Source organism: Pelophylax lessonae (genome assembly GCF_965119305.1).
Source record: "Pelophylax lessonae genome assembly, chromosome: 8".
NCBI lineage: Eukaryota > Metazoa > Chordata > Amphibia > Anura > Ranidae > Pelophylax > Pelophylax lessonae.
This window is the reverse complement of record NC_138775.1, coordinates 30,970,322-30,984,079: the sequence shown is the minus strand read 5'-3', so window position 1 is coordinate 30,984,079 and position 13,758 is coordinate 30,970,322. Positions and strand designations below refer to the sequence as shown.

The following is a 13,758-nucleotide window of genomic DNA, read 5'->3' as shown; positions in this document are numbered from 1 at the left end:
CGGCCGAAAAAAATCTGGTGTGCAGGCTATACATTTTTTGTCCGCCGTCAAAAAACGGCCAATTTTCGTGCAGTCAGTACAGATTTCGACAGGGAAAAATCTAATGAGCAAGACTAGGCATGCTCAGAGAAGAAAGAACACAAAGAAAGCAACCCAACACATGACATCACTTCTGAAGTAGAATTTTGTCGGGCGAGAAAATTCGTGTGCAGTCTAGGCACATTCCAACCAACAGACACCACTCTGGACAAAAGACGGACGATCGGTCGGCCGATAATCGTTGCGTGTGTACGAGGCTTAAGACTGGGAAGTAAAAAAAAAAAAGTGCCCCCTCGAAACATTGATTAAAACCGTCATCGTGCGTTCACCATTCAAGACCCATGAGTGCCGCTCTCTCTTTTGGTTTATATGCGCTGCAGTCTCCGCTGTGCACCTGGGCCCATTTTTTTATCCCTGATTTGTGTGCGGTGGCAGCCATTGGATATTACGTTTGTGCGCGCGCATGCAACCTCAATGGAAAGTCTATGTGACAGGGCGTCAACGCAAGAGCACAATTAGAAGACCGGGACACAGCATTGTCACCTTATAACAGGAAGTGCCTGAACAAGGACCTTCATGGCAGGGATTATATCCTTCATGGCAGGGATTGTATTAATGAAAGATGCAGATTTAAGATTACTACACTGTAGCACTAAACACATGAAAAGGATTTGGGCAGCACAGTGGCTTGGTAGTTAGAACTCCCACTTTGCAGAACTGGGGTCCATGGTTCATACCCCAGTGAGGACACTACATGCTTGAAGTGTGCATGTTCTCCCTGTGCTTGACTGGGATTTCTCCAGGTACTCTGGTTTCCTCCCACACTGCACAGACATGCTGGTAGGTTAATTGGCTTCTGTGTGTCTAATGACTACCAAAGAAGAAGAACACTTAATGAAACATACACTAATGCGATAACTTCCAGACAAAGCAGCCTGTGCCAAGAATTATTTATTTTTTTTACATAAAATCACAATTGCAAAATTCATGGACCCAAAACAAGCATGTAGTAAGTAAAGTCAAAAACTTCTGCAGTGCACACTTTGGCATGATGAATCAAACGTACTGATGCCACTGAATCAGAATGACAGCCAGGAAAGAAGCATTCTCACAAAGAAAGGTCAGCAAAGGTTTCTTGCATATTTCTTCTCATTTTGTTGCCACCTAGTGGTCAGTTTACAATGAAGTGCAGGACACGAGGGGGGGAAGGGTTAAAGGGGAAAAAAAAACTCTGATCCTACCCAAGGAACAATCTGATATTCAAGTAATAAAAGCTAAATGGATTAACCCGATCAATTCAAGACTAATTGTTTTAATGATTTGCAGCATGATGAGAGGTCACTAGAACAAATGCTGCTGACCCTCTTGGGGATTCAGCTTGTCAATCAATAAGGTACTTCACATGCAAGTGAAACCAAGCTGATCAAAAAAAAATAAAAAGGGAAGAAGAGGTTCTAAAGCCGTACAAGTCCAACACATGAATAAGAAGAGTTGTGTGCCATATTAGTAGTGAAGCTGCCCAACTAAACATTGTTGTGTCCATTGTTCTCTACCATTGGCATCCAAGCCCTGATGAAGGGAGTGTTGGAACCTGGAAACGTGTTGGTTTTCTCTTGTGATCCATTGCCCTGGCAAATAAAATAAAAAAAAAAAAAAAAAAAAAAAATTAACTTCCACTATATTTGTGGTGCTCACCTTTTGCATACTTTTTAAATGTTTGTAATGTACACCCTGACTTTCATCACTTCATCTCCCCCTGTTGTCACCATAAGGAGGGTTTCACAATGGCAGCCCCCGTGCATCTCTTAGATAAGGTTTGCTTTAAGAGACCACATTCACTTCAAGAAAGGTCTTCATATTCAATCATATGTGCATGTAAGGTATTTTATGCAGGTTATCTACCTGTAAGCTTGGGTTCACACTGTTGCAACTTATCATACGACTTGCAACACAGAATCACATTACAAGCCAAAACAAATTCATTTGAATACGTAAGTGGAAAGTCCACAAAAGGGACAATGGGGGGAATTAGGACTAGGCGATACAAAAAGTGAAGGTAATGAAGGAATTACACTTGAAAATAAAAAAAGTAGTACTCTAAAATAAGAATTTTATTGATACAAAAAACAGTAAAACACCTCAATGAAAAATCATTGTTCGGTGAATAGTAAAAACTATGAGGACATACAAATTAACATGGATGTGCGGGGAAAACCCCGGTATAGACACAAATGTTGAGAATAGTGGACACAGAAGCCCCAACGCGTTTCATCATGAAGTCTTCTTCTGGGGGTAGATGTCCACTTGTCAAGGATATATTTGGCAGATAAACACATATAAAGGTCTATACATATTATAATGAAAAACCATTGTTAGGTGAATAGTAAAAACCATGAGGACAGCTGGTTTTTCTATCATATGTATAGACCTTTATATGTTTTTCCCGCACATCCATGTTAGTTTGTCCTAATAGTTTTTACTATTCACCTAACAATGGTTTTTCATTGGTGTTTTACGTTTTTTTTTTGTATCAATAAAATTCTTACTACTTTTTTCATTTTTAAGCGCAATTCCTTTATTACCCTCCCTTTTTGGTATTGAATAGTCCCAATTCCCCCCATTGTCCCTTTGTGGACTTTCCACTATCTTTCCAGGGATAGATACCTCTTAATTATTACCTTCAGATTTTGGAACCTTGCCACTTTGAATGGGTGTCGTCTTAATCAATGCGACTCAAATCGTAGGAACAAAAAGAGGTTCCTGAACTACTTTTCTGCGACTTGAGTGCCATAGACTGCAACGTTAAATCACAAAAGCTGGCAAGCAAGTGGCAAGTAAACCGCAAGCAAGTTGCGTGACTGGGGGTCGCAGCAATGTGAACCCAGCCTAAAAGCCATCCTTGTGTAAACATCCAAAAGCTCTTCAACTGCTCCTGGGTGCTGCTATCTTGGATGTGATGTTAGTAACCCCAGCAAACTCAGGCTGATGACACTTTTCAGCATTCCCCTTCATTCCTCCTTTGGCAGCTCTAAAAAAACGTTATTTAGAAATGGCGAGGGGAGGGGCTTAACAGCTGGGCCAGCACAGCCCATAATTAGACATTACGAGGTGAGGGCAAGTTGAGCAAAGTGCAAGTGAATATCATACATAATTCATGGAATGGATTAACCGCAGGTAAGCATTTGATACTTTATCTTCTGTGCTTTTAACTGTAATGTTTAAGCTGGTTGGAGGGACTCTTTAGGAGGTGGCCAAGCTTTTTCCAATCTCTGCTGGACTTGTCTGGTAATTCAAAGGAATGACCAACAGAGACTTCCTAACATGTGACCACCGATGATCCAAACTCTCCTCACTGCCCGTTAGGCTGATCATATATGTTCAATTTACTGGTACAATTTTCTTTAAGATTTACCAAAAACCATATAATAATAGGAGGTCAAATCTAAACAACTTTCAATTGTAGCCAATTAGGCAGGCACTTATATTACATAGTTTAAGGTAAATCTAAAGGAAAATTGTCCAAGAAAACTAAACATGTATGGCCAGCCTTAAGCTGACCATATACTATACAGCCTGACTATACATTTTTTTTTAGATTTACCAATGACTAAGTAATATAAGTGCTTGTGCAATTGAAAACTGATTGGCTTATATAGGTTTAGTTTTGGTAAATCGGATTGTAGTGTGTACTGAGTATGACCACCCATGACCTACAGTACCATCTCTAATATGTTTACCACTTGCAAAAACGAATTCACTAACCCCCATGTGAATATTGCTCCCCCAATGCACAGCATTGAATCTTTCCTAATATTGCCATACACTCTGCCCCACAGCTGCACGCTTTCCCGTGGCGTCGACCCAAATCCAGGCCTGACTGAAGCGCAGTTGTCTGTGTGCGTGCCGTCTGTCAGCAGTGCCAATCACGTTCACCGCTGGGACTCATTTGCACCAGGCGTGTCCCTGGTCATTCAGCCTGGTTGACTTTTCAAGGCATCTCTCAGCATCCATGGCTGATTTTATCTCGCCCCCCCCCCCCCCCCTCAGGGGACACAAGAGGATCTATTCAAAACCTACCGAAAACTAGTCTACCAGGTCAACCAAATCCAAAACAATAGAGCTCACAATCGCCTGGCCGCTCAACTGGCTCTACAACCATGCTGAGAGCCTTGAGAAACTCTCCCCCACCCCCCCCCCACCCCCCGATCAATGTCCCGTGAAAAACTCCCTTTAATCTTGACTATGACTTACTGGCGACAGGCGAATCACGTGACCGGCTTAAATGACTGGTAGAATGCACACGAGAACCTTTAAATTACCAAATCAATGCATGTTGGCCAATCCCTTTGAGGGCGAGGTCTTGTCCTGATCAGAAAGTGTTGGCCAACTTTTTCAATTTTGATTTAGGGTCCCTTCTCACCTTAGTGCTTCAGGTAGAATTATGCACATTATGAGCTATTGTTACCGCATGTAGAGGGACAGCCTACTTTTGGGACCATGATTTAGGTTATAATGTGAAACATTCATGTTCCTCAACTACCCACATCTTCCCCTAATGTTTACCAACACCGCCACATCATCCATTTGAAGCTATAAATTGCGCCGACACAAGTGCGGTGATCTGGCCCCATATTTTCTTCCCCCAGCCTCTAACCAAACGGGTACCTACCTCCATACGGACCTGGGGCTGGAGGTAACCATGTAGGAGCTTACGCATTGCACTCATGATGCACTAATTGAGATAGCAATGTTCTGGACTCATGATGCACTAATTGAGATAGCAATGTTCTGGACTCATGATATGGCACTTTTCCACTGCAAGTACCAGCTCGGCTCTACTTGGCCCTGCTTGACCCTGTTTGGTTTTCCACTGCATGGTACGGTGTTGGAACGGTTCGGTACAGTTTGGTATGGTTTGCTTTTCCTCTAAGGTAGTACTAAAGTAAGTGGGTGGGATAAAAAAAATTCTCTGACCAATAAGTGGCTAGTAGTGACAAACAGTCAGCTGTATGCAAAGGATTGTGGGAAATCGTACCGGTATGGTACCTCTTGGAACCACAATCGAGGTGGTACTGTTTTAGAGAGCCGTACCGGTCGGTTCCATGTAGTGGAAAAGCACCATTGAGATAGCAATGTTCTGGACTCATGATGCACTAATTGAAATAGTAATGTTCTGGACTCATGATGCACTAATTGAAATAGTAATGTTCTGGACTCATGATGCACTCATTGAGATAGCAATGTTCTGGACTCATGATGCACTCATTGAGATAGCAATGTTCTGGACTCATGATGCACTCATTGAGATAGCAATGTTCTGGACTCATGATGCACTTATTGAGATAGCAATGTTCTGGACTCATGATGCACTAATTGAAATAGCAATGTTCTGGACTCATGATGCACTAATTGAGATAGCAATGTTCTGGACTCATGATGCACTAATTGAGATAGCAATGTTCTGGACTCATGATGCACTCATTGAAATAGTAATGTTCTGGACTCATGATGCACTAATTGAAATCGTAATGTTCTGGACTCATGATGCACTAATTGAAATCGTAATGTTCTGGACTCATGATGCACTAATTGAAATATCAATGCTCTGGAACTTAAATGCAAAAATTTAACAAATGCACATTTTTTTTTATTTTATTAATGTGGGTGCATTTATTACTTTTTTTTTCCATAGGCGGACTATGCCTTTAAAGGCAACAGGCTGCAGCTCCACAGCAACAGGCTGCTAATGATGACCTGTACAAAAATGAGTACACAGAGTACCAAAGTTAACCTCCTTCAAAAATGCTAGTTGCCAGGCTGTCAAGCCGATTAAATAACTTGAATACTTTCAAAGTCACCAAAGCACTGACATCAGGGAAGTCACAGAAAAGTTTGATACTTCTATCAGCAAACAGTGTAGGGCAGGGACTGATTGTATTGAAGCCAACCCAGGCAGCTGGTATTTTCAGAATGAGGGAATAGCAATTGCAGTCTCCATACTTCAATGAAGTTGAACTCTGGCTTAAAAAATAAATAAATGTAATTCAATTGTAACAAAGCTTCATTATAAATCAATATTCTGTTTTCCAAATCAGAGCAGAGTTCTCCTTTAAATCGTACATTTTTTTTTTTTTTTTTTTGCTTTGTTTTCAGAAGAAATGTAAAGATTTATGGCTCTTCAGGTTTAAGATGAACTGGCAATAAAATAAACAAATTAGCAGACTTTAATTTACGGAAGGTAATTGATACCATTGTAGGAAGAAGGGTAATCATGAGCCGTCACATCTGGCCAGTGTGAGTCAGGATGAAGTAGGCATCACTAGAGGCCGGCAGCCGGAAATGATTGTAGAAAAGGTTCTCTACTCCTGAGCCGCTCTGGACAAGGAATCGACTCACTTCTGGGTTTCCTGAATGGATAACACAAGCTGAATGCAAACAGAAGCCAAATAAGCCCACAGGGGCTGGCCTAGTAGGGGGCCGACGAGCCAGGGCGAAGACCATTTTGGGGGGGGGGGGTTTGGCAGGAGGCCAACAAAGCCGGGCGAACACCGTCCCCGGGGAGGGGGGGGGGGGGTTTGGGTTTTCAGGGGGTTGACAAGGCTGGGTGAAGACCGTCCCCATTGGGGGCAGGAGGCCAACAAGGCCGGGTGAAGATAGTCCCTGGGCAGGGCAGGGGGCTGACAAGGCTGGGCGAAAACTGTCCCTTTGAGGGGGGTGGTGGCGACAAGGCCGGGCGAAGACCGTCCCCGTGGGAGGGGGGGCAGGGGGCTGACAAGGAAGGGCTCAGACCATCCCTGGGGGGGGGGGGGGGGGGCAGGGGGTCAACAAGGAAGGGTGCAGGCCATCCCTGGGGGGGGGGGGGGGGGTCGACAAGGAAGGGCACAGACTGTCCCGGGGGGGGCAGGGGGCCAACAAGGAAGGGCGCAGACTGTCCCCAGGGGGAGAGCAGGGGGCCAACAAGGAGGGGCGCAGACTGTCCCCAGGGGGCCAACAAGGAGGGGCGCAGACTGTCCCCAGGGGGAGAGCAGGGGGCCAACAAGGAGGGGCGCAGACTGTCCCCAGGGGAAGAGCAGGGGGCCAACAAGGCAGGGCGCAGACTGTCCTGGGGGGCAGGAGGTCGACAAGGCAGGGCGCAGACCCAGCGACCAGTTTTCAAATATGGCCGCTCATTGGAGCTTGCAGTGGTATGCTGGAATCTGTAGTCTCCCACCAACTAGGGAGTCATGGTTGACGTATCATTTATATCCATATAATGTTTGAAATTCTGAAAAATGTATTGCAGACAGCAACAAAAAGTCAAAGCAAGCTTAACATTTTCATTTGAAACACCAAAAGCTAGAGCAGCCCCCCCCCCCCTTTTATTCACAACTCCCTACAACACCCCCCCCCCCCCCCCCCTTCTTGGCAGCTTGGGGTTAAAGGGCATCAAAAAAAAGTCCTTCCTGCAGGGCCAGCAGCTGCGACTGTTTAAGCCCGGGGTATCTGGAACCATTTGCTGTGGACATGTGGAAAGGTCTTGACAGGGGGGAGTGTAGGGTGGGGGATGGGGGAACTAGGAACCTGTTTTAAAGTGGAGAGGTGACCTGTCTGCTTCTACAGCGACTCCGTTTACCTACTAGAAACACTGAAATATATTATAACAATACACAAAGGTTGATGCATATACCCCATTAAATATTATTGTTGTCTATATTTACTTTTTTTATATTATTGTAATTATTCTGATTATATATGTTTTCCATATTAGTGCATTATTAATATTATTATTTTTGTTATTATTAATGAATATAGAAAAATATTAGAGAAAATAAATGTATAACTAATAATAAAAATGACTACTACAATAATAAAAACAAAATAAATGTTTATTTATTAATATTAATGATTAGTTTAGTATTGCCATTTATATACTTATTATTGTAAGAATAGTAACAATAATATTTTATCATTATTATAATTACTACCATCATTGAAGCGTGGACAGGATAATCAGGATTGCGGGTAATACATATGTAAACCAGTTTCTTCGTCTTTTTTTTTTTTCATACCCCAAAATATTTTGGACCTTTAATAAAAGATTACAGTCAAAAGGTGTCCCGGCGCCAGTGAAGCATACAATCTACTATACCACAAAACTATGACAACAACTGCCTCGGCTCTTCGGCAGAGACCAGTTAACTGAAGTTTTTGGTTTTGCAAGAGGAAACTAGTACATCCTAAACTGGCAAAGCCACCAGAACATAAAATATAAAAAACATACTTTGAACCCAGGACCCCAGCGCTGCAAGACAGTTTTACATGGATTACCATTTGGTCATGGGGTTTTTAACCAGATCCTCCTGAAACCCTGTTCTACAGAAGAGAACATGGGTCTTTAGAACAGATTATCAGTGCTAAAACAGCCTGGCACCTTCACTAAGCCAACTGGCTAACAACTTTTCTTTACTGAATCACTGCCAAAGACAAAAAAAGAGTATTTGTGCAGCAAAACAACACTTCGAGGGAAAAAAAACAAAAAAAACAACATAATCTCACTCCTTGGCACTGACAATGTCTGCATTCTGGTGTTGCCACCAGCCACATGTTCTGCAGAATCATAAAATAAGGAGGAGGTACCGCGTCATGATAGAACAGAATCATTATTGCCAACAATAGGTCAGACCTGCAAATTTGCAAGTGTGCTCATTCTTAGCCAGCCTTTCCATTCGCATTGACACAAATGCACATACTGGCTTACTTAACAAGGCAATTGGCAAGAGATGAGGTAATGTAACTCGCGGCACTCACCTTTACAGTCTGCTCTCTACTAATTACTGCTGATTTCTGATTGGTTGGTATATATATATATATAATATATACCTCACACCCCATCACTGCGCTTTGCACTGCCTCAATGCCATAAGCCTATAAGTGGTGGAGGCGATAAGCTTTACCTACACATAGTGGTTCCTCAGTAATTCTGAGGTGCACAATACAACATTGCATAGACTCTTCAATAACCTTGGGGTGCAGAACACAACATTACACAGGCTCCCTAATAACCCTGGGATGCACAAGACAACACTACACAGGCTCCCTCATAACTCTAGGGTGCACAGTAATAAACTGCCATGACTTCAGAACACAAAACTTCCACAGCTCCCTAACACCACTAGGGTGCGTACCCTAAAACTTCCCTGGCTCCCTAATAAGAATGGGGTGGTTAAGAAAACTGCCCTAACATTGGGGGCACATAACACAACATTGCTAAGGCTCTCTAATAATTATGGGGTGCATGAAACATTGCAGAGGCCGCCACACAACTCAGGGGTGCATACTATACCATTGCCTAGGCTTCCTAATAACCATAAAATGCATACTACGACTTTGCACACTCATTGATAGTTCTCTAAGGTGTAGAACACAAAACTGCCACATCGTCTTAACACCAGTGTTTACAACACAAAACTGCCCTGGCTTCCTTACATTGGGGTTCATAAACATAAAACTCACCTGGCTCCCTAATAACCCTGTGGCGGATAACAAAAGACGTCAATGGCTCCCTAACACTGTGGTAGAAAATACAACATTGCAAAGGCATCCTATTAACTCTGGAGTGCATAATATAACATTCCAAAGGCCCCTGAGCAAATCTGGGGTGCAGGACATTGCAAAGACTTCCTAAAAATGGGGTGCATAATAAAATACTGCAAAGGCCCCATTAAAAAGTACATAAAACATAGCAAAAGAAAAGCCCCCCGATAACTCTGGGGTACATAATACCAAAATGCAAAGGCTTCCTAGGGTACAAAATACAATGTAGTCAGGCTCCCTAATAACTCTAGGGTACAAAATACAACATAGGCTCCCTAATAACTCTAGGGTACAAAATACAACATAGGCTCCCTAATAACTCTAGGGTACAAAATACAACATAGCCAGGTTACCCAATAACTCTAGGGTACATAATACTACATAATCAGGCTCCCTAATAACTCTAGGGTACATAATAAAACATAGTCAGGCTCCCTAATAACTCTAGGGTACAAAATACAACATAATCAGGTTCCCTAATAACTCCAGGGTACATGATACAACATAGCCAGGCTCCCTAATAACTCTAGGGTTCATAATACAACATAGCCAGGCTCCCTAATAACTCTAGGGTACATAATACAACATAGCAAGGCTCCCTAATAACTCTAGGGTACATAATACAATGTAGTCAGGCTCCCTAATAACTCTAGGGTACATAATACAACACTTCTAAGGCTCTTATAACTCTGGGGTGTAGAACACCACTACACCACTACCCTAACAATCCTGGGGTGCCCAACACAAAGCTGCCCAAACTCCCTAATAACACTGGGGTGCAGAATACAGAACTTCCTTTTTAAAGCCCCTCCACCTCACCTCAACTGTGCAGGTCATGTTCACTACACACAATCGTAAACTATTCTAGACGTAGCTAACGTTTTATTGCCTTGAAAACCAATACAGACTCTTCCAGGCACGAAAATGTGACATCCAAGTTACAAATGGCTGTTGTCTTGTAATTCTTCTGTAGCATAAAAAAAAAAATAGAAAATTACAAAAAAAAAAAAACTGCAACCTCACACTCACCCGAATAGGTCTAACAATCGCTACTGATGGAAGGCTGGAGGATAACACAAGTCCTGGATGTAACGACAGCTGATAGGAAGCATCACAGGCAGAAGGGTTAAAATGCTATTTCTCCGGTAAATCCTAAAGAAAAGGAGGAATCCACCTCCGGACCGTCAGCCAAACATCCACCTCTCTCCGCGAGACCTCCAGAAAAGGAGATGAGATTTGGCTATTGCACCTCTGCAAAGGGTGGATTATTTCTCGAAAGCGTTTAGCAGTTAGCGAAAGGTGCCATCTATTGCAGGTGCCTACACACCCCGGGGTAACCTGTCATTCAGCCGCCGTGTACATCTCCAACTGTCACAGGCTAAGGATTCAAGGCGAAAGACAGAAAGCATTTTTTCGCCCACAACGACCAGACTCCTCGCCAAATCGCCTTCATCTCTCTTTTTTTTTTGTGCTTTGATTGCTTAATTTTCACAGCCTCAGATCTCAACGCAATCTCCAGGGTTACATTACCGACAATGCACGCCGCTACCTGACCCCCCTCTCCCAAACACAGAGCCCCTCGTTAGGTCCAATACAAAGCCATTTGTCTCCCGGTACTTCTCAACACTGCAGTGGTAAAGGAGCTGAACAGAGAGAGAGAGAAAAAAAAAAATTCCTCCCAATTCAAGCCACGGATACTTAACCCCTGTGCTGCCGCAGTACGCTGCAGGGGCTCCCTGGCAGCCAACTCGTTAAGGGGCCAAGTCCCAAAAAACAATAATAACAAAAATACACACAGATCGACTATAGGGCAAGGTGATTACAACAGTTTGGCCAACAAAAATCAGACGGTGAGGGGAGGGTAGGCTTTTACAACTAATACATACAGCCTCTTCCTGCATGAGAGCAGCCACTCGGATAACCTGATCCTATAGGAATGCCATTTAAACTAGCGGCGTGAGCAGGACAAGAACTAGTACCATCTGCTAACGACATGACCAGTTGTAGGGGAGAAGTAGGTAAACAGATGCTGGGAATGCAAAACAAATATTATATATCTATTTGTTTTTTTATTTATTTATTTATTTAACATAGGAAATATGGGTAGAATATATAAAATATTATTATTAATATATATAATAATAATAATAATTTCATAGGAAATCTGGGTAGAATATATAAATTATTATTTATATATATATATATAAAAATAATAATATTTTCATAGGAAATATGGGTAGAATGTATAAAATATTATTATAATATATATTATATATATATACACACACACACACATACATATGATCATATGATATTATATATACATATGATATTATATATACACTTTTTTTTTTATTATTATCCATCCCAAAATTTTCTAATATAAAATGTGTGTAAAATATACATTTGCCCCCCCCCCCAAATAAATGTTTCTTTTGGGGGGGGGGGGGCAAATGTATATTTTACAAACCTTATTATTAGAAAATTGTGGGTATATATTTTTTTTTATTCATTTTTCCTCTCTCTTTTTATGGAAATATTGGAGATATATATTAGGAAATGATATTATTTTAGAAGAATATATATATATATATATATATATATATATAATCCCTCTCTCTCTATATATACACACGCATATACATACACATTACTAGTAAGTACAGATTATATATATATATATATATATATATATAATGGAATGTAATAGGGTGCATATATTTTAATATGGAAATATAATGTAATAGGATATATATATTTATTTATTATACACACATATATATATACACTTATTTTTTATAAAAAAAATAAAAATAAAATATATATTTTAAGGAAAAAATATATTACCTAGGGACACGTTAATGCACATAGTAGCGGTTTAGATCATAACAGGACATACAAAATAAATAAAAATTGTAAAACTGTAACTTTGATCGGTGGCAAGCGTGGGCACTTTTTAAATAACAAGAGGGCTCTTCCGTGGGGGTTCGTCCGGGAGGGGGCGGGGGGTGTACAACATTTGGTATTCCTGTCTTTCCCCCCCTCTGCCTGCAGTCTCGGGGAACATCAGCAATAGAACCACATCCCTGACACCAGCCAGACACACAAAATGCAACACAAGTGGAAGAGAGCGCAGTGCAGCCTCTCCCAGCTCCTGAAACTGCAGCATGGCATGGACCAGGGGACTGGGGGGGGGGGGCTACTGGCTGCAAGGAGCACAGCTCACTGGGAGCATGCTTGCACATCAGATCTGTGCAAAAAAAAAAAAAAAAAAGCAGCGTAGCTCACTGGGAGCATGCTTGCATGTCAGATCTGTGCAGAAAAAAAATAAATAAAAAAAATATAGAATTAAACCAATAAATCACACTGGGAGCATGCTTAGGTGTCAGATCTGTGCACATAAATGATATAAAATAAATAAAAATAAATCCATTAGTCAGGCATGGGGAGCCCGGGCAGCACTGGCAGTGTATAGAAGGCTCAGTCCCCAATCTACAGAGCAGGATCCCCTCTGTGCTGGGAGCCCCTCTATGCCAGCTTCCCCCCTCCTCCTCCACACCCCCCGACACCCGAGGCGCCGGCAGCCCGGGCACAGGAGCCGATCGCGCCCGGCACGTTGAAGCAGGAACCTCGGCTCGTTCTAAGCAGCAGATCCGGGGAGAAGAAGGAAAAGTTCTCCGGAGGAGAGCGGACCGGGAAGGCTACTTACTGCGACAACCAGCCATCCCCGCCGGATCCCCGACTTCCCGGCTCCTGGTTACAATGTAGCAGCTCAGCATGAATGGGATGGGATGGAATGCAGCGCAGGGCTCCACTGGAACTCCAGCCTCGATCTCACTTCCCAGGGCGCTGCCTTCCCACCGCTTGGCCGCCAGAGGGCGCGCCGGGCCAATCGAAGAGACGGGGCGGGACTTTGGTGGGGAAGGGAGGGGTTTCCCGGTAACCCTTGTGTGACCAGAGAGGAGTGAGAAGAGTCTGGATAGATAGATAGATAGATAGATAGATAGATAGATAGATAGATAGATAGATAGATAGATAGATAGATAGATAGATAGATAGATAGATAGATAGATAGATAGATAGATAGATAGATAGATAGATAGATAGATAGATAGATAGATAGATAGATAGATAGATAGATAGATA

The 13,758-nt window shown here is 42.4% G+C and overlaps 1 protein-coding gene across 3 annotated transcripts in view; it reads right to left on the bottom strand.

Annotated features, from left to right (window-relative positions):
• The window catches only part of PLXNA1 (plexin A1), a 531,430-nt gene extending 517,968 nt beyond the window's left edge, over window positions 1–13,462 (bottom strand). For 2 of the 3 annotated variants that reach the window (XM_082265085.1, XM_082265087.1), the window contains exon 1: window positions 13,322–13,462. The gene's annotated coding sequence lies outside the window, so the exon portion shown is untranslated. Of the gene's footprint in view, window positions 1–10,641; window positions 11,273–13,321 lie in introns of those variants that run through there. The other variant, XM_082265086.1, reaches the window with a different exon arrangement.
• Between the last annotated feature and the right edge of the window lie 296 nt (window positions 13,463–13,758).